The following is a 20,848-nucleotide window of genomic DNA, read 5'->3' as shown; positions in this document are numbered from 1 at the left end:
GAGAAGTTCACTGGGACAACTGCATAGTTCAACTTTTCCTTCCATCTACCCTTGTTTCTTTCACTTCCCTGCAGGTGTCCACCCCAGAAAACTCCTTAATCACCTACATGCTCACTAACTTTTATCTCAGAGTCTGTTTCTTGGAGGAAACCTACTAGTGAAACTAGTAATAAATAACAAATCATCTTATCTGTAAATAAAGATCAGAGTTTAATCTGTGAAATATTGTTATTCATAAAACCACACTTCATACTAATCTAGTTTAATTTATTATATATTTTGTGTCAGTTTTCACTTGAAAATTCCCATGCAATTTGTTCTTTACTATGGAAATTTTCAAAGAGGACTGACATCTGAGTCCCATCTTGCATCAATGCTACATGGAGTGGGGAGAGTGATCTTTGATTCCTGGGGAAGTTGTGGACCTGGTTGGCATTTCAACACATTTATTATTTTTGGTGCTTTATATGTCAAACTTCATCAATCTGGTTTCTGATTCTGCACTACACATCTCCCACATCTTATTTGCTTGTGTTCTTTTCTTTCATTGATCTTACTGATATTAAGACTCTGGTGTCTAAGTCCATAGCATACTACGACAGAGTGGTTGGATTATAAATAACAAATTTATATCTCACAGTGTTGAAGTTTGAAAGATTGAGATAAGGGTGCCAGCATGGTTGAGTTTTGGTGAGGGCTCTTTTCCAGGTTGTTGTGTCCTCACATGTTAGAAGGGGCAAGGGAGCTCTCTGGGACCTTTTTTATAAGGGAGCTAATTCCATTGTTAAGGGCTCTGCCATCAATCACCTCTCCAAAACTGTACTCCCTAATATTATCATAGGAAGATAAATGTCAGTATATGAATTTGGAGGGAGCACAAGCTTTCAGTCTATGGTACCTAGTTTTCTTTACATTTTTAAGTATTGTATATTTTTGAAGGTATTCTTTCCTCTACCTATTTTTTAAAAAAATTGTTGAATGGTATTCAATTATTTATATGTACCATCAATTGTTTACCCATTTACCTACTGGATGACATATTATTCCTTTCTTTTTTTCTTTTCTTTTTTTTTTTTTTTTGATGATTATGAACAAAATGTAAATAAGCATATGTAGGTTTCTGTGCGCACACAACTTTTTAATCAGTTGGGTAAATATTTCAGAGAATGATTACTGAATCATATTATGAGAATATATTTAGTCTTATAAGAAATTGCCAAACATGTTGCAAAATCACTCAACTAATTTTCATTCCCACAAACAATAAATTAGAATTTCAGTTGCTTTGCATTCTTGTTGTGCGTGTGTGCATGCTCAGTCACTCAGTTTATCCCAACTCTTTGTGACCCCATGGATGGGGCCTGTAGTCCATCAGGCTCCTCTGTCCATGGAATTTGCCAGGCAAAAATACTGGGGTGGTTTGCCATTTTCTTCTCCAGGGGAACTTCCCAACCCAGGGATCAAATACTCTTCTCTTGTGTTTCCTGCATTGACAGGCAGATTATTTTACCACTGGCATTCTTGTCAACAATTGATATTGTCAAGATTTTTTCCCGTCAATTTCTCCTTTTTTTTTTTTTCCATTTTACCCATCTTATTGGTATGTGCTAATTGCTCATTGTTGATTTGATTCATAATACTACTTGATAAATAGTCTTGAACATCTTTTCACATGCTTATTTACCATTTGTTGCCTGCTTTATGTGATCTATGTTTAGATTTTTGTCCTATCTTATTTTATTTGTTTAAATTTTATTTATTTTTTTAATTGATAGATAATTGCTTTACAGAATTGTTTTTGTCTAACCTCAACATAAATCAGACATAGGAATACATATATCCCCTCCTTCTTGAACTTCCCTCCAATCTCCTCCCCATCCCACCCCCCTAAGTTGATAGAGTCCCTCTTTGAGTTTCCTGAGCCATACAGCAAATTCCCGTTGGCTATCTATTTTACGTATGGTTAATGTAAGTTTCCATGTTACTCTTTCCATACATCTCACCCTATTCTCCTCTCTCCCCATGTTCATAAGTCTATTCTCTATGTCTCTTTGACCATTGCTGCCCTGTAAATAAATTCAATATAATTTTTCTAGATTCTGTATATATGCCTTAGAATATGATATTTATATTTTCCCTTCTGACTTACTTCCTCTGTATAATAGGTTCTAGGTTCATCTACTTCATTAGAACTGACTTAAATGTGTTCCCTTTTATGGTTGAGTAATATTTCATTGTGTATATGTACCACAACTTCTTTATCCATTCATCTGTCAATTGACATCTAGGTTGCTTCCTTGTTCTAGCTATTGTAAATAGTGCTGCAATGAACAATGGGATACATGTGTCTCTTTCGATTTTGGTTTCCTCAGGGTATATGCCTAGGAGAGGGATTGCTGGGTCATATGGTGGTTTTATTCCTTGTTTCTTAAAGAATCTACAAACCATCTTCCATAGTGGCTCTATCAGTTTACTTCCCCCACTAACAATACAAGACTGTTCCCTTTTCTCCACACCATCTCCAGTATTTATTGGTTGTAGACTTTTTGTTGATGGCCATTCTGATTGATGTAAGGTGATATCTCATTGTAGTTTTGATTTGCATTTCTCTAATAGTGATGTTGAGCATCTTTTCATGTGTTTGTCAGCCATCTGTAGGTCTTCTCTGGAGAAATGTCTGTTTAGTTCTTTGGCCCATTTTTTGATTGTGTCATTTATTTTTCTGGCATTGAGCTGCATGAGCTGCTTGTATATTTTGGAGATTGATTCTTTGTCAGTTGCTTTGTTTGCTATTATTATCTCCCACTCTGAAGGCTGTCTTTTCACCTTGCTTACAGTTTCCTCCATTGTGCAAAAGCTTTTAAGTTTAATTAGGTAACATTTGTTTATTTTTGCTTTTACTTCCATTACTCTGGGAGGTGGGTCATAGGGGATCCTGCTGTTATTTATGTCAGAGAGTGTTTTGCCTATATTTTCCTCTAGGAATTTTATAATTTTTGGTCTTACATTTAGATATTTAATCCACTTTGAGTTTATTTTTGTGTATGATATTATAAAGTGTTTTAGTTTCATTATTTTACAGGTGGTTGACCAGTTTTCCCAGCACCACTTGTTAAAGAGGTTGTCTTTTCTCCATTATATATCCTTGCCTTCTTTGTCAAATATAAGGTATCCATAGGTGCATGGATTTATCTCCAGGATTTCTATTTTGTTCCATTGATCTATATTTCTTCTTTGTGCCGGTATCATACGGTCTTGATGACTGTAGCTTTGTAGTATAGTCTGAAGTCAGGCAAATTGATTCCTCCAGTTTCATTCTTCTTTCTCAAAATTGCTTTGGCTATTTGAGGTTTTCTGCATTTCCATACAACTGTGAAATTGTTTATTCTAGTTCTGTGAAAAATGCCATGGTAGCTTGATAGGGATGCATTGAATCTATAGATTACTTCAGATAGTATACTCATTTTCACTATAATGATTCTTCTGATCTATGAACATGGTATATTTCTCCATCTATTTGTGTCATCTTTGATTTCTTTCATCAGTGCTTTATGCTGTTGCTAAGTCGTGTCTGACTCTGTGTGACCCCATAGAAGGCAGCCCACCAAGTTCCCCCGTCCCTGGGATTATCCAGGCAAGAACAGTGGAGTGGGTTGCCATTTCCTTCTCCAAAGCATGACAGTGAAAAGTGAAAGTGAAATCGCTCAGATGTGTCCGACACTTAGCGACTCCGTGAACTGCAGCCTACCAGGCTCCTCTGTCTGTGGGATTTTCCAGGCAACAGTACTGGAGTGGGGTGCCATTGCCTTCTCTGTCAGTGCTTTATAGCTCTCTATAAATAGGTCTTATGTTTCTTTTGGTAGATTTATTCCTAAGTATTTTAATATTTTCATTGCAATGGTGAGTGGAATTGTTTCCTTAATTTCTCTTTCTATTTTCTCATTGTTAGTGTATCAGAATGCAAGGATTTCTGTGTATTAATTTTATATTCTGCAACTTTACTTTATTCATTGATTAGCTCTAGTAATTTTCTGGTGGTGTCTTTAGGGTTTTTTAAGTAGAGGATCATGTCATCTGCAAACAGTGAGAGTTTTGTTTCTTTTTTTCCAATCTGGATTTCTTTTATTTCTTTTTCCTCTCTGAGTCCTGTGGCTAAAGCTTCCAAAACATGTTGAATAGTAGTGGTGAGAGTGGGCACCCTTGTCTTGTTCCTGACTTTAGGGGGTGTGTGGTAAGATTAGATGTCAGCTAAAGGGGAGAGGGGTATTATGAAAAATACAAACACATGGAGGCTAAACAACACACCTCTGAATAACCAATAAATCACAGAAGAAATCAAAACATGCATAGAAATAAATTAAAATAAAAACACAACAGCCCAAAACCTATGGGGTTCAGTAAAAGCAGTGCTATAAGGAAAGTTCATGGCAATACAAGGTTACTTCAAGTAACAAGAGAAAGTCAAATAAATCACCGAACTTTACACCTACAGCAACAAGAAAAATAAGAAATGAAGAACCCCAGGGTTCATAGAAGGAAAGAAATCATAAAAAAAAAAAAAAAAAAAAAAAAATAGGACAGAAATAAATGAAAAAGAAACAAAGGAGCCTATAGCAAAAAATCAACAAAACTAAAAGCTGGTTCTTTGAGATAAATAAAATAGACAAACCATTAGCCAGACTCATCAAGGAAAAAAAAAAAAAGGAGGGGTGGAAATCAAATCAACAAAATTAGAAATGAAAATGAAGAAATCACAACAGACACCACAGAAATACAAAGGATCATAAGAGACTACCATCAGCAACTATATGCCAATAAAATGGAGAGCATAGAAGAAATGGGTGAATTCTTAGAAAAATATGACCTTCCAAAACTGATCCAAGAAGAAATAGAAAATCTTAACAGACCTATCTCCTTTCATCTTTTATATCTTACTAGAAACTAGCATTTTTTAAAGCATACAACATTCTAACCAACCAACAACCTTGATGAATGATGTTGATAACATCTATTCATGTTGTGGGGAAGGGGGATAAGGCAAATTTCTGTACCTTCTTATTAACTGTGTTGTAAAGTTGCTCAACAAACTTATTATACAGTTAAGTATACACATTCTATACATATGTGTTTAATGGACTGTGATGTAAAATGTATTTTTTAGGTCAAAAAAGTTTGCAAGCCATTATAGTTGAGTCATATTGGCAAATAAAAGCACAAATTAACCTCATAGAAAAAAGAGATACAACCATACCAGTCAACTATGAGTAAAAGCTAACTTCCTCAAACTTATGAAGGATATTTTTATTTAAAAACACAACAGTAAAGCCCCTTCACAGCTGATAACATACTTAATAGTAAAATACTGAAACACTGATCCAATCATTTTGGTTGAAAACCTAAGACTGTCTATGAACTCAGGGTCAATAACTTCATTTATGAACTGTGGTCTAATTAAAAGATGAACTTAAACATGGACAGAAGCAAGTAACATCTTGCTTCTATAAGAAATAGCTCCAAATATTTACTAAGTGGTGTTTTTTTTGTTTTGTTTTTTTGTTTTTTGTTTTTGTTTTGTTTTGTTTTGTTTTGCTTTGCTTGTTTTCAGTCAAGTTTTTGTCTCAAATCTGGCATTACCAGTTTTTGCTCATCTTACAGTTGAGGAAACCAGACTGCCAAGTTTAGTAGCACTGTGTGTCAAAGAAAGATCAAGTGAACTGTGGATGAGTGCCAGAAGACATTTCTATAAGTAAGATGATAAGCTTTAGAGTATGCACTTTGCATATACACAATGGAGTATTATTCAGCTATAAAAAGGAATGCATTTGAGTCAGTTCTAATGAGGTGGATGAAACTGGAGGCTATTATACAGAGTCAAGTAAGTCAGAAAATGAAACTCCAGTACCGTGCATTAATGCATATATATGGACTTTAGAAAGACTGTAACGAGGATCTTCTATGCAAGGCAGCAAAAGAGACACAGCTGTAAAGAACAGACTTTTGGGCTCTGTGGGAGAAGACAAGGGTGGGATGATTTGAGAGAATAGCATTGAAATATGTATATTACCATATGTGAAATAGATGACCTGTGCAAATCGAATGTCTGAAGCAGGGCACTCAAAGCTGGTGCTCTGGGACAACCCAGAGGGATGGAATGGGGAGATACAGGGGAGAAGGGTTTAGGATAGGAGACACATGTGTACCCATGGCAGATTCATGTCAGTTATTGCAAAATCACCACAGTATTTTAGAGTAATTATCCTCCAATTAAAATTAATTAATTAAAAAAAAAGAATATGGAAAAAAAATTTCCAGGGAAGGCTAAAGGATGTTTTTTTACAGTTTTGAACTGAAGTCAATGACAATGGAAAAGTCCTCTCAGTGGTAGTCTTACGCATTAAATAATTGGTTGCAGTGCACAACTGTATGCATCACTTCAAGTATTCAAAAACTACTTAAGTCACCCATCAAGTACTGAATGGTATTTCTTAAACCTTTGGTGAACTACCTCAAACTTTCATTCTCCCCACTATCCCATTGGGGTATTTGTGTTGATTAGTTAAATATATATGTATATACAAATAAAAAAAGAAAAAAAAATCATTAGATTCAGTACTTAGTTTCTCAACAATCTTCCACCTACAAAAAATTGCTGAGTTACATTGAATTTGGTGAAATCCAGGAATGTTGCCTGTATTTTCTTTTATTCTCAGTTTTATATAACTGACTTAAACCTTGTTTCATTGACTGAGAGACAGAAGAGGAGGTGGTTGTTTTTTATAGGAATCTTTAGCCAACGCTTTTGAAAATTACACCAGGTCAGTTAACAGGCAAAAAAAAAAAAAAAAAAAAATTAAACCTATATTTTCAAATAAGGGAGAAGGAGAGCCCTAAAACAGAGGCTAGAGAGATTTTAATTGCTCTGTGTGCAAGTGGAAAAGTATTAGAAGATAATGGGGGAAGGCTGATCAATGTAATTGCCAGTCTGTGTCTGTTCATTGATGCCTGTCTATGTTATGCCCCTACCATCCCATGGAGATTGGAAAACAACATACTATTTTTATGATGATGATGTTTCAAAGGGGTGACTCCTAGGTCCTTAGAAAAGACATTCCTGGGTTGTAGAAAGACATACATCTCAGAGGGTAGGAAATACATTTACAACTGCAAGCTTTCTAAAGTAAATGTTTAATTAAAAAAAAAAAAATCAAGGCCTATAATCTGGAAGAAATCTACCTGAAATCTTAAAAAAGCAGAGCGGATTTTTAAGGCCTTCTTGGTCACCAGACAATAACATCACTTCTGAACCACATTTTTACTTTCATTAATTTTTTTCTTTTATTTTTCCTTTATTCATATCACCAAGATTATATGTCTTGTCCAATTCAATGACACTTTGCTTAGAAGATTTATAAATATATGCTTTATTCACACCCAAAGATACTAGAGTCATGTACACTGAACCCATACTGACCTCTAGATAATAATTGCCCTGAAATTCTGATAGCAAACCCTATTTTTACTCAAGTACATGATTTTTTCCCCAGGGTTGCTTTATAATTATATAGAAACTCTTGGCATTTTAAGTATCATACATGCTCCATAATAATTTGGTGAATCAGAATTTTGTTACTCTCATGGAAATACATCTTCAACTTCTGTCCACCTTTGTTAGATTTTACTTCTAGCACCATGTCTGCATTCCTTAGTTATTTATAGATAAAGACAAATAAGTCAAACAATGACTATTATTCATTGATCTTATAAGACTGTGTTTTATCAATAGTTTCATGTTTTCAGAATTATATTTCTGTATTTAATTCCTATTTGTTGCTGTTTAGTTGCTAAGTTGTGACTGAATCCTTTGTGACCCCATGGACTCCTCTATAAATAATCTAATTTAATATTCACTAATAAAGTAGATACAGCTTTCTTTAAATTTACATACAAATAAAAAACAACAAAGAGTTTCCAACAAAGCCCTTCTCTCCTCTTCCTTGTAAACCCCTTGTTTAAGAAGAAATGGCAAAAGTTGATCTGGAGCTTGAACTAAAATAGAGTTGACTTGGAAAAATTAGGAATCTTCTTTTAAAAATGTTAGTATAAAAATGCTTTTAGAGTCACAAAAAGAAAATTTCTAAAATTATGTTTAGAACAAAATTATCATTAATTGATGGATCCTGTTAACCTTGCAATTTTCTATTATGTTGAAAGCATACTCATCTGATCATTAGTTGTGTGTCTTACTTTGTTAGTAAAAGAAAAGATAAACCTTTGGTAAATTCATTTGTAGCTAACAAGGTTCATTAGAATTACTGACATATATACTGTTTTATTATCACTAGGTTCACTCATTTATTTACATAATATTGTGCAATTTTATCCCCATAAAAGTTTCTCTGTAAGGAGGCATATGTATTTCAGTAGTATAATATTTAAATATCTTTATCTTGATATTATTCAAGTTGTATCTACATATGGGATGTGAAATGTTGAAAAGTTTCCTAATTCAACAAATTCCTGTATCCACTCTTCATAATTTGAAATGATACAATCACTTTCATTTTTGACAAGTTTAGTTTCATTCCCTAAATAATTGTCTTTACATTCCTTTCAAACTTGCATACAGAGAAATCACATTCTGAATTATGAACCAAGATATTAAGATGTTGAATCACCCTCAAAATCAATTAGAAGAAAACAGTCTTAAAATTACTTAAAAATCTTTTTCAATTCTTTTGTAAGTAATGTTTTATTTTTATACATCATTAAAAATTCATTTTTCATATAGACTGAATGTCTGACAGTCAAGATTCAGTCCAGGGGGAATTTTACTATTACATGGGCATGTATCTATAAATCATGTTTATATTTGGTTATTTACATTGATTGATATAACTATAACTTTAATCAACAAAATATCTCATATTGACATTTTTTAATCTTATGGTTGAATTTTACTTCACTTTTAAATATTTTTCATGTATAGTTGCATAATATTTAAGACAGAGAAACATTTTTTTCTGCCAAAGAAACACAACCAGTCCTGCTACTATAATAGCAGTGTGTCTGAGGACTAGAAAAATTTAATATTTACTTTAAATCTTGTATTTTCAGACTCTTCGTATTACTAAAACATAATCCATTTCATTTTCTTCTATAATGATGAATACAAACTTGTTTTAAGTATGTAATGCACTTTATACTTACTGAGATAGAGAAAGATGACCTTCATAGTAGTGACCCTGAAACATGATAGTGATCTCAAATGACCGAGTGTTTGTAGGCATGGCATCAAAATATCATACAGGCACAACATACAACATCCAGTTCTCATTTTCCCTCTGATAGTAATGACCTGTATTTAAATGCATCTCTAGGTTCTCTGTGGTCATAAGCCTTCTGTGGCAGACTCTTGAAATAAACAAACACATTACATGAATGATATATACCACATTCATTATTTAAATAGCTTATGGGGGATCAAAGTTATGATCCTTACACAATAGCAGATAAATTGTGCCCACATGTGGAACGAAACCTCAAAATCTTATCACTGCTAGAACACACTATTGTTATAGAAACAGCAATTTTCACTAAATATCAGGTAATAGAAATGAAGCTGGCTTTAATTTGTGAAAGTCTATTTTGACATATATCAGAGTTACCTCAGTTCTTAACCAAATATGTGCTTATTCATTCTATATCTAGATCTGAGGCATATATATATACATTTTTCCCCAACATGCCAGATGGACTCATTGGCTCTCTAGCATTCATTACAAAAGACAAATATGTGGGCAAATGTTTGTATCTCGGCAGGGTTTGACCAGATACAGTTGAAAGTTTGCTTCATGCAGGACAAATTTTGTCTCCTGTTCGCAAATAAAATACTTTTAACGCAAACTTTATCTTTTCAGCAACATGAATTGACACAAAAATGCTTTGATGACAGTATTGAAATACTACATTTTTTTTCTGAGATTAAGTAGAACTAATTTTGGAAAGTATAAACTTTCTAGTGAGCTCTGATTTACTTTGATTATTATGATGACTAGAGGTAACTTAGATTAAAGACTAAGTAACCTGTTATTACAGTACACATAATGGTTTTGCTCCTTTTAAACTTTTATCTTGGAGAGCATGGACTGATGAATGAATGAGAAACATTCACCCAGTCTGTGATTCATAACCACACAGCTTTTGTGTTGAGGTTATGCTTCTCAGTGTTTGCTCCCAGTCAGTGACTAAGTTAGAAACTACTAAAAGACCTGGGTCTGCTCTGATGCTCAACTTTGGCTTCAAGACTCAGCCTTGCCAAAACATTTTTAGAACTTCATTGCAGACTGAGTCTTCTTTCTTCCTTTCCTCTCCACTTGACAGTGATAAGACTTGTGTCAGATTTTAGTGGGTCTCCCAGCCTCCTCTAGTTTGCTCTCCATTTTCCATCCCCAGAGGGAAATTTCCCCCAATGGAGACCCTGTACATCTAATCTTGTCTTGGTATCAGTTTTTGGGAGGACCTGGACTAAGACATGTGGAGAAGGCAAGGACACCCCACTCCAGTACTCTTGCCTGGAAAATCCCATGGATGGAGGAGCCTGGTAGGCTGTGGTCCATGGGTTTGCTAAGAGTCGGACACAACTGAGTAACTTCACTTTCATGCTTTGGAGAAGGAAATGACAACCCACTCCAGTGTTCTTGCCTGGAGAATCCCAGGGACGGGGGAGCCTGGTGGGCTGCCATCTATGGGGTCGCAAAGAGTGGAACACGACTGAAGTGACTTAGCAGCAGCAGCAGACTAAGACATGAGATTCATGGGGTCTCAAAGAGTTGAACACGACTGAGCAACTGAACTGAACTGAGCTGATCTGAGACTAAGACAAGTGGAACTGAGAAAACAGATATTAACATGGGATATTGGGACCAGCTCAGTTATCACTCAAAAGACAAAATGAACAGCATCTGGCTTGGAAGGTGGAGCAGAAGAATCTCTGGCCTAAAGTAAGGTCACAATTGCTAAACATTTTATTAGTGTAGAGAAATATCAATAACCTCAGATATGTAGATGCCACCACACTTATGGCAGAAAGCAAAGAGGAAATAAAGAGCCTCTTGATGAAGGTAAAGAGGAGAGTGAAAAAGTTGGCTTAAAACTCAACATTCAAAAACTTAAGATCATGTAATCTGGTCCCATCACTTCATGGCAAACAGATGGGGAAACAGTGACAGACTTTATCTTCTTAGCTCCAAAATCACTGCCAGAGGTGGCTGCAGCCATGAAATTAAAAGACACTTGCTCCTTGGGAAGAAAGCTATGACAAACCTAGACAGCATATTAAAAAGCAGAGACATTTCTTTGTTTGACAATCAGGCTGAAAATCAGGGTTACATCTCTGTACAACATGACTGGGGATATTATACAATAGAAGGGCTGATGAATTTGGTAACATGTACAAGCAATATACAAAAGAGTATCCCTTGGATTAGATTTTGAGATAGCTTGATGAAGGGGGCCTAAATATAAAAGTGGATATATCAGAATTTATTGATTTAGGGGTACTTTCTCAGCATACAAGATCTGACATTCTGGAAAAGTCCCCAGATGATGGAGCAAATGTGCTACTCTTTGAAATCTGAGGAAACGAATGATTCCAGTGGTCAATTTTATGTGTGAACTCTAGTAGGACAAGGGATGCCCAGACATCAGTTTAGACATTCTTTATGGTGTGTCTGAAAAGCAGTAGCATTTGAACTGGTGAGCTGAGTAAACTGGATGGTCCTCCCCGATATGAACGATTAGCAAGCAATCTGTTGAAGGCTGTAATGCTCATACAAATAAAAAGACCAAAGAAGGCTGAGTTAATTCTCTACATGACCCTTTGAGCTGGGGTATCAATCTTCTTCCCTTGGAGGCCCTGGTTGTCAGGCTTCAGAGTTGGATTGGCCTCTACACCACTGGCTCGCTAGCTCTCAGGCCTTTGAACTATACAATTTGCTTTCCTGAGACTCCAGTTTGCAGATGGCAGAGTAAAGGATTTCTCAGTCTCCATAAACTCAGTAACAATTTTTTTTTAACTTTACTTATTTTTTTATTGAAGGATAATTGCTTTACAGAATTTTACTGTTTTCTGTCAAACCTCAACATGAATCAGCCATAGGTACACATTTTTTTTTTAATTTAAATTTATTTATTTTTAATTGGAGGATAATTACTTTACAGGACTGTATTATTTTCTGCCATATATCAACATGAACCTGCCATACCTATGTGTTTGTTTTCTCCCCCTTTGAACTCCCTCCCACCTCCCAACCCATCCCACCCCTTTAGGTTGTCACAGAGAACTGGGTTTAAGCTCCCTGTGTCATATAGCAAATTTCCACTGGCTATCTAATTTTACATAGGGTAATGTATATGTTTCAATGCTGCTCTCTCAACTGGTTCCACCTTCTTCTTCCCCAACCATGTTCACAAGTCAGTTCTCTATATCTGCATGTTCATTGCTGTCCTGCAGATAGGTTCATCAGTATCATCTTTCTAGATTCCATATATATGCTTTAATATAGATATTTGTTTTTCTCCTTCTGAGTTACTTCACATGATATAATAGGTTCATCTAGGTTCATTCAACTTAATAGAATTGAGTCAAATATGTTCCTTTTAATAACTGAGTAATATGCCATTGTATTTATGTACCATAGCTTCTTTATCCATTCATCTCTTGATGGACCTCTAGATTGCTTTCATGTCCTAGCTATTGTAAATAGTGCTGTGATAAATATTGGGGGTACATGTGTCTTTTTAAATTATAATTGTTTCAAGGTACATGCCCAGTAGTGGGATTGTTGATTCACACGGTAATTATCTGTAGAAGGGAATGGTAGTACTCACTCTAGTATTCTTGTCTGAAAATCCCATGAACAGAGGAGCCTGGCAGGCTACAGTTCATGGGGTCACAAAGAGCCTGACAGTACTGGGTGACTAACGCATGGTAGTTTTAGTCCTAGTTTTTAAGCCTCTCTGTACTGTTCTCCACAGTGGCTGTGTCAGCTGGCATTCCCACCAACAGTGCAAGAGGGGTCCTTTTTCTCCACGTCTTCTCCAGCATTTACTCTTTGTAGATTTTTTTATGAAGGCCACTCTGATTGGTGTGAGGTGATATTTCATTGTAGTTTTGATTTGCATTTCTCTAATAATGAGCAATGCTGAAAAAAAATCATTTTTATTAGCCATTTATATGTCTTCTTTGGAGAAATGTCTGTTTGGGTAGCCTGCCCACTTTTTGATTGGGCTGTCTGATTTTCTGCTATTGAGCTGAATAAGCTGCTTGTATATTTTAGAAATGAATCCTTTGTCAGTTATTTCATTTGCTGTTATTTTCTCCCATTCTGACAGTTATATTTTTACCTTGTTTATAGTTTCCATCACTATACAAAAGTCTTTAAGTTTGATTAGGACCCATTTGTTTATTTTTGTTTTTGTTTTCACTACTGTAGGAGGTGGATCATAGAGGATTTTGCTGTGATTTATGTCAAAGAGTATTCTGCTATGTTTTCCTCTCAGAGTTGTATAGTTTCTAGTCTAACATTTAGGCCTTTAATCCATTCTGAGTTTATTTTTGCTTATGGTATTAGGGAGTGTTCTAATTTCATCATTTTACATATAACTGTCCAGTTTTCCCAGTACCACTTATTGAAGAGGCTATCCTTTCTCCATTGTTTATTCTTGCCTGTTTTGTTGAAGATAAGGTGTCTGTAGGTGTGTGGGCTTATCTCTGGGCTTCCTATATTGTTCACTTGGTATATATTTCTGTTTTTGTACAAGTACCATACTATCTTTATGACTGTAGCTTTGTAGTATAAGCTGAAGTCAGGAAGGTTGATTCCTCCAGCTCCATTCTTCTTTCTCGAGATTGTTTTGACTATTTGGAGTTTTTTTGTATTTCCGTACAAATCATGACTTTTTGTTGTTGTTGTTCTAGTTCTGTGAAAAAGTATAATTGGTTGTTTACTAGGGATTGGATTGTATCTGTAGATTTCTATGGATAGTATAGACATTTTTAGGTATATCTCTCCAACTGTTTGTGCTGCCTTTGATTATTTTCCACCAGTGTCATAGCTTTTTGCACACAGGTCTCTTGTCTCTTTAGGTGGGTTTATTCCTAGGTATTTTTTTTTCTTGTTTTTTTTTTTTTTTGCAATGGTGAATGGGATTATTTCCTTAATTTCTTTTTCTGGTTTTAATTGTTAGTGTATAAGAATGCAAGTGATTTCTGTGTATTCATTTTATATCCAATAACTTCATTATATTCAGTTAGCTCTAGTAATTTTCTGGTGGCCTCTTTAGGGTATCATGTCATCTGAAAATAGTGAGAATTTTACTTCTTTTCCAATCTGGATTCATTTTATTTGTCTTTCTTCTCTTACTGTTGTAGCTATGACTTCCAAAACTGTGTTGAATAATAGTGGCAAGAGTAGTCTTATTCCTGATCTTATAGGAAATCCTATAAGGAAATCTTATAGGAAAAATTTCAATTTTTTAGTACTGAGGATAATGTTTCCTTTGGATTTTTCATATATGGCCTTTGCTGTGTTGAGGTATGCTCTTTCTATGCCTACTTTCTGGAGAGGTTTTTTTTTTTTTTTTTTTTTTTTTAAATCATAAATGGATGTTAAATTTTGTCAAACACTTTCTTTGCATCTATTGAGATAATCATATGATTTTTATCTTGTTAATTGGTATCTCCTGATAGCTCAGTTGGTAAAGAATCAGCCTGCCATGAAAGTTAGATTCTTGGGCTGGGAAGATCTGCTGGATGTGGATAGGCTACCCACTCCAATATTCTTGGGATTCTCTTGTTGCTTATCTGGTAAAGAAACCCCCTGCAATGGGAGAGACCTGAGTTCAATCCCTGGGATGGGATGATTTCCTGGATAAGGGAAAGGCTACCCACTCCAGTACTCTGGTCTGGAGAAGCACGTGGAGAGGCAAAGAATTGGACATAACTGAGTGACTTTCACTTTCACTTCATCACATTGATTGATTCACATATGTTAAAGAATCCTTTAATCCCAAAGCCCGCATGATCATGATGTATGATACTTTTAATGTGTTGGTGGATTCTGTTTGGTAGAATTTTGTTGAGGATTTCTACATCTATGTTCATCAGTCTTATTTGTTTGTAACTTTCTTTTTGTGTGGCATCTTTGTCTGGCATAGGTATCAGGGAGATGATAATACTGTAGAATGGGTTTGGGAGTTATCCTTCCTCTGAAATTTTCTGGAAGGTTTTGAGTAGGATATGTATGTGTTAGCTCTTCTCCAAACTTCTGGTAGACTTTGCATGTGAAGCCATCTGGTCCTGGGCTTTTTGGAAGATATCTTTCATTACAGTCTTGATTTCCATGCTTGAGACAGGTCTATTCTTATTTTCTATTTCTTCCTGGTTCAGTTTCAGAAGGTTATACTTTACTAAGCATTTGTCCGTTTCTTCTAGGTTGTCTATTTTATTGGCATATCATTGCTCATAATAGTTTCTTACGATCCTTTGTATTTCTGCATTGTCTGTTGTGACATCTTTTTCATTTCGAATTTTATTGATTTGAGTCTTCTTATTTATTTATTTATTTTTTGATGTGTCTAGCTAATGGTTTGTCAATTGTGTTTATCTTCTCAAAGAACCAGCTTTTAGTTTAATTGATTTTTGCTATTATCTCCTTCATTTCTTTCTCATTTTTTTCTGCATTGATCTTTATAATTTCTTTCCTTCAACTGACTTTGGGTTTTTCTGTTCTTTTTCTAGTTGCTTTAGGTGTAAGGTTAGGTTGTTTATTTGATGTTTCTCTGTAAAATTCCCTCTTGGCACTGCTTACATTGTATCTTAGGGGTTTTGAGTTGTTTTGTTTCCATAGTCATTTATTTCTAGGTATTTTTATTTCCTTTTAGATTTCTTCAGAGATCTGCTGGTTATTCAGAAGTGTGCTGTTTAGCTAACATATATTTGTGATTTTTTTTTTTTTTTGTAGATTTTTTTCTTCCCTGTAGTAGATTATCTAATCTTATAACATCCTGGTTGGAAAAGATGTTTGAAATAATTTCAATTTTTAAAAATTTACCAAAGCTTGTTTTCTGACACAAGATGTAATCTATCCTGGAGAACACTCTATGTGGACTTGAGAGAAAGTATAGTCTGCTGTTTTTTGTTGAAATGCCCTGTATATATCAATTAAATCCAACTTGTACAATATATCATTTAAAGCTTGTATTTCCTTATTAATTTTCTGTCTGCATGTTCTGTCCCTTGGTGTGAGTGGGCTATTATATAGTCTCCCCCTATTATTGTGTTACTGTGAATTTTCTCTTTAGTAATTGCTAGCATTTGCTTTATGTATTGAGGTGCTCTTATGTTGGGTCCATATATATTTATATTTGTTATATCTTCTTGAATTGATCCTTTCATCATTATGTAATGTCTTTCCTTGTCTCTTATAGCAGTTTTTATTTTAAAGTCTATTTTATCTGGATTGGTTATTATTATTCCCTCTTACTTTTGATTTCTGTTTTCATGGAGTACTTTTCCTAGCCCCTCACTTTCAATTTATGTGTGTTCTTAAGTCTTAGGTGGGTCTTTTGTAGACAGCATACATAGGGGCCTTTTTTTTTTTTTTTTTCCATTCAGCCAGTCTGTGTCTTTTTCTTAGGGCATTTAGTTCATTTACATTTAAAGTAATTATTGATATGTATGATACTATTATCATTTACTTTATTGTTTTGCACTAGCTTTTATAGACTTTTTTCTTTCTCTTGTGTTCTCTGTCTAGAGAACTTCCAAAACATTTGTGGTAAAGCTGGTTAGGTGTTGCTGAATTCTCTTAACTTTTGCTTGTGTGTAAAGTTTTTGATTTCTTCTTTGAATCTGAATGAGATCCTTGCTGGATAGAGTAATCTTGATTGTAGGTTTGTTTTTTTTTTTTCTTCCTTTCTTCACTTCAGTATATCCTGCCACTGCCTTCTGGCCTGCAGAGTTTCCATTGAAAGGTCAGCTGTTAGCCTTATGGGGATACCCTTGTTTGTAAGTTGTTATTGTTCCCTTGCAGGTTTTCATATTTGTTTTTTATGCTTACTTTTCATTAACTAGTGTGTGCCTTGATGTGTTTCTCTTTGAGTTTATCCTGTATGGGACTCTCTGAGCTTCCTGGATTTAGATGCTTATTTCTTTCCCATGTTAGGAAAGTTTTCAGCTGTAATCTGAAACATTTTCTCATACCTTTTCTTTTTTTCTTCTTCTGGGGTTCCTATAATTCGAATGTTGATATGCTTACTGTTGTCCCAGAAGTCACTGAGACTATCCTTATTACTTTTTATTTTTTGTTATTTATTCTGCTCTGCTTTAGTTATTTCCACCACTTTATCTTCCAGTTTACTTATCTGTTCTACCTCAGACAATATATTATTAATCTGTGATTATATTGCTTATTGCAGACTGTTAATACTTTAATTCCTCTAGGTCCTTGTTAAACTTCTCTTGTATTTTCTCAACCCATGCCTCCATTTTATTTCCAGGATTTTGGATGATCTTTGCTATCATTGCTGTCAATTCTTTCCCAGATAGACTGCTTATTTCCTCTTCCTTTGCTTGATCTTATGGATTTTTACCATGTTGCTCCATCTGCTGTATGTTTCTCTGTTTTCTCATTTCATTTATTTTACTGTTCTTGGAGTATCCTTTCTGCAGGCTGGAGGGCCATGATTCTTCTTAATTGTGAAGTCTACCCCACATGACTGGGGCTGGACCAAGGCCTTGTGAACTTTTCCTTGTTGGGAGGACTTGTACCTGTTCTTTGGTGGATGGGGCTGCATCTTTTCTATCTGCAGAGCAGTGCTCTGTCTAGTAGTGTGTTTTAGGGTATCTATGGCCTTGCTATGGCTACGGGCAGCCTTCCTATTAATGGGTAGGGCTGTGTTTCTGTTTTGCTATTGGTTTGGCATGAGGTGTCCAGCACTGGAACTTCTTTGACCTTGGGTGGGGCTTGGTCTTAGTGTTGTCAAGGAGCCCTTTGGGAGAGGTCTTATCTATTAATGTTCCATGGTGTCAGGAATTCTCTCGTGGTCTCCCACCTGTGGTTCAGGCCTGACCCTTTACTATATCAGCAAGAATTCACAGGCCTCACAAGCACAGAAGACGAAACCCCAAGACTAATGGTAAAAGCAACACTCAATAGCCAAAGCACCCAAAGAAACTTGCACATGAATTTTGTGTGTATCTATATATTCCTTTCCAGTGGTCAGAGACTCCTGCTAGCTCTTAGCTGGTTCTCTGTGCGATCTGCATCTGAAGACATATTCCTGATGCATCCATGGAGAATTACTCCACATCCACTTACTGCTCCACCAACTTGTAATCACACCAATTCCTTTTAATATATTTCGTATCCTCTTGGTTCTTTTCCTCCAGAGAATTCTGACTAACACAGATTTAGTTTAGTCTCCTGTCATATAGAAGAAAGTCCAGAACAGGTATACACTCTGGATTCTTTTTTTTTTTCCATTTATTTTTATTATTTGGAGGCTAATTACTTTACAGTGGTGTAGTGTTTTTTGCCATACATTGACATGAATCAGCCATGGATTTACATGTGTTTCCCATCCTGAACCCCCCTCCCACCTCCCTCCCCATCCCATCCTTCTGGGTCTTCCCAGTGCAACAGCCCTGAGCACTTGTCTCATGCATCCAACCTGGGCTGGTGATCTGTTTCACCCTTGATAGTATACTTGTTTCAATGCTGTTCTCTCAGAACATCCCACGCTCGCCTTCTCCCACAGAGTCCCAAAGTCTGTTCTGTACAACTGTGTCTCTTTTTCTGTTTTGCATATAGGGTTATCATTACCATCTTTTTAAATTCCATATATATGCATTACTATACTGTATTGGTCTTTATCTTTCTGGCTTACTTCACTCTGTATAATGGGCTCCAGTTTCATCCATCTCATTAGAACTGGTTCAAATGAATTCTTTTTAATGGCTGAGTAATATTCCATTGTGTAAATGTACCATAGCTTACTTATCCATTCATCTGCTGATGGGCATCTAGGTTACTTCCATGTCCTGTGTATTATAAACAGTGCTGCAATGAACATTGGGGTGCATGTGTCTCTTTCAGATCTGGTTTCCTTGGTGTGTATGCCCAGAAGTGGGATTGCTGGGTCATATGGCAGCTCTATTTCCAGTTTTTCAAGGAATCCCCACACTGTTCTCCATAGTGGCTGTACTAGTTTGCATTCCCACCAACAGTGTAAGAGGGTTCCCATTACTCACCAGTCAGAATGACTGCACTCTGAATTCTTAAGTCAACATATTCCACACATTAATATATTGCTCCAGCCCACTGTTTGTGGATATCATAGAAGTCAGCCAATTCTAGTGATGTTTGAAGGAGAAAGGGCTTTCTGGAAATTAGAAGCTGAAGTACAAGAAGCTCTGCTGCTTGGGCCATATGATTTTGCAAACAACAAGCCATGGGAGATGATACTGGAAGAAAAGATTCATAGTTCGTTTATGGCAAACTCCACAACTAATGCACCGATACCATTCCTCAAGCTCATACCTTGGCAATAGAGGAGATCCCACAGGTTTAGCCATAGGAGGAGAAAAATTCTGAGCTTGGATATGGTTTGGGTGCAAACCAAAATGAATGATGATTACATTACAGCAATGTTCAAGGGTGGCCTTGAAAAGATAGTCTGTAGGAAAAACTTTCCCAAATAGAACTTCTTTCAGGAACACAGGTAATGCATTCTGTGTGGAAGTTAAAACAGTCTGAGGCAATGATGTAGAGATGTATTCCTGGACACTGGCTAATGGCCTGGCCATCTAGTTAGGTGCTTGTATTAAGAAAAAGAAAAAAACAAACTGAAAATTCAACAGCAAAGAAGTCTGAGGGAGAGGTATAAAAATGAATAAAAATGAAGTATGAAGATTTTTATTCTCCCTGTTAATACCCCCATAAAGTTGTCACCATGAAGGATATGTTAAATAACCAAACAGACAAAATGGATCAGTTGACACTACTCAATATTCATCATTAATAACCCCAACAGTGGTGTAGCAGCAAAGTGGCCACAGTGACAGAGAGGAAGTCTAACATAAACCTAATTGCATAGACTATTGCTTATCAATGTTGACATACCTTTATAGCAGCAGAAACCAATAAGATCTGCTAAAGACCAATCAGCCATTTGGTGGCAAGTCAACTGTACTGAACCCCTTCTATCCAGGATTGGCCCTCAGCTTGTCCTCCTAAGGACATATATCTATTCTAGGTAAAGAACTGTTTTTCCTACTGAACTTCAGCCTTCAGTGATATCCAGAGGGAGTGGTCCATAGAAACAGACCACATCCATCATAGAATTTGACCAGGGGGCTAACTTCACAGTGAAAGACTTTTAGGAGAGAAACATCAATCATGGGATCCCCTGTTGTATTGTACACCACACCATACTGAAGCAGCAAGTTTTATAGAATTACAGGAGAGCCTATATAGGGCAGCTGAATTGACAGTTGAGAGGCAACACTCTGAAAGAATTGACAGCATCCTTCAGGATGCAGTATATACATGAACTGAGAAATCTCAGAATGGTCCAATAGCCTCAGAAAGACAGATATATAGCACTGGTAATCAAATGGGAAGTAGAGATGATAACACTGTCATCAATTTCAGTGACTCACTGCAGGATCTTGTGCCCCTATCCCTGAAGTGCTGGCCCCACGGTTACACAATAAAGGTCCTATTGAATGATAGGACTGAAGGAGATTCAACCAGTCCATTCTAAAGGAAATCAGTCCTGAATATTC

This window comes from Dama dama, chromosome 28 (assembly GCF_033118175.1).
Source record: "Dama dama isolate Ldn47 chromosome 28, ASM3311817v1, whole genome shotgun sequence".
Taxonomy (NCBI): domain Eukaryota; kingdom Metazoa; phylum Chordata; class Mammalia; order Artiodactyla; family Cervidae; genus Dama; species Dama dama.
Note: the sequence above shows the minus strand (reverse complement) of the source record.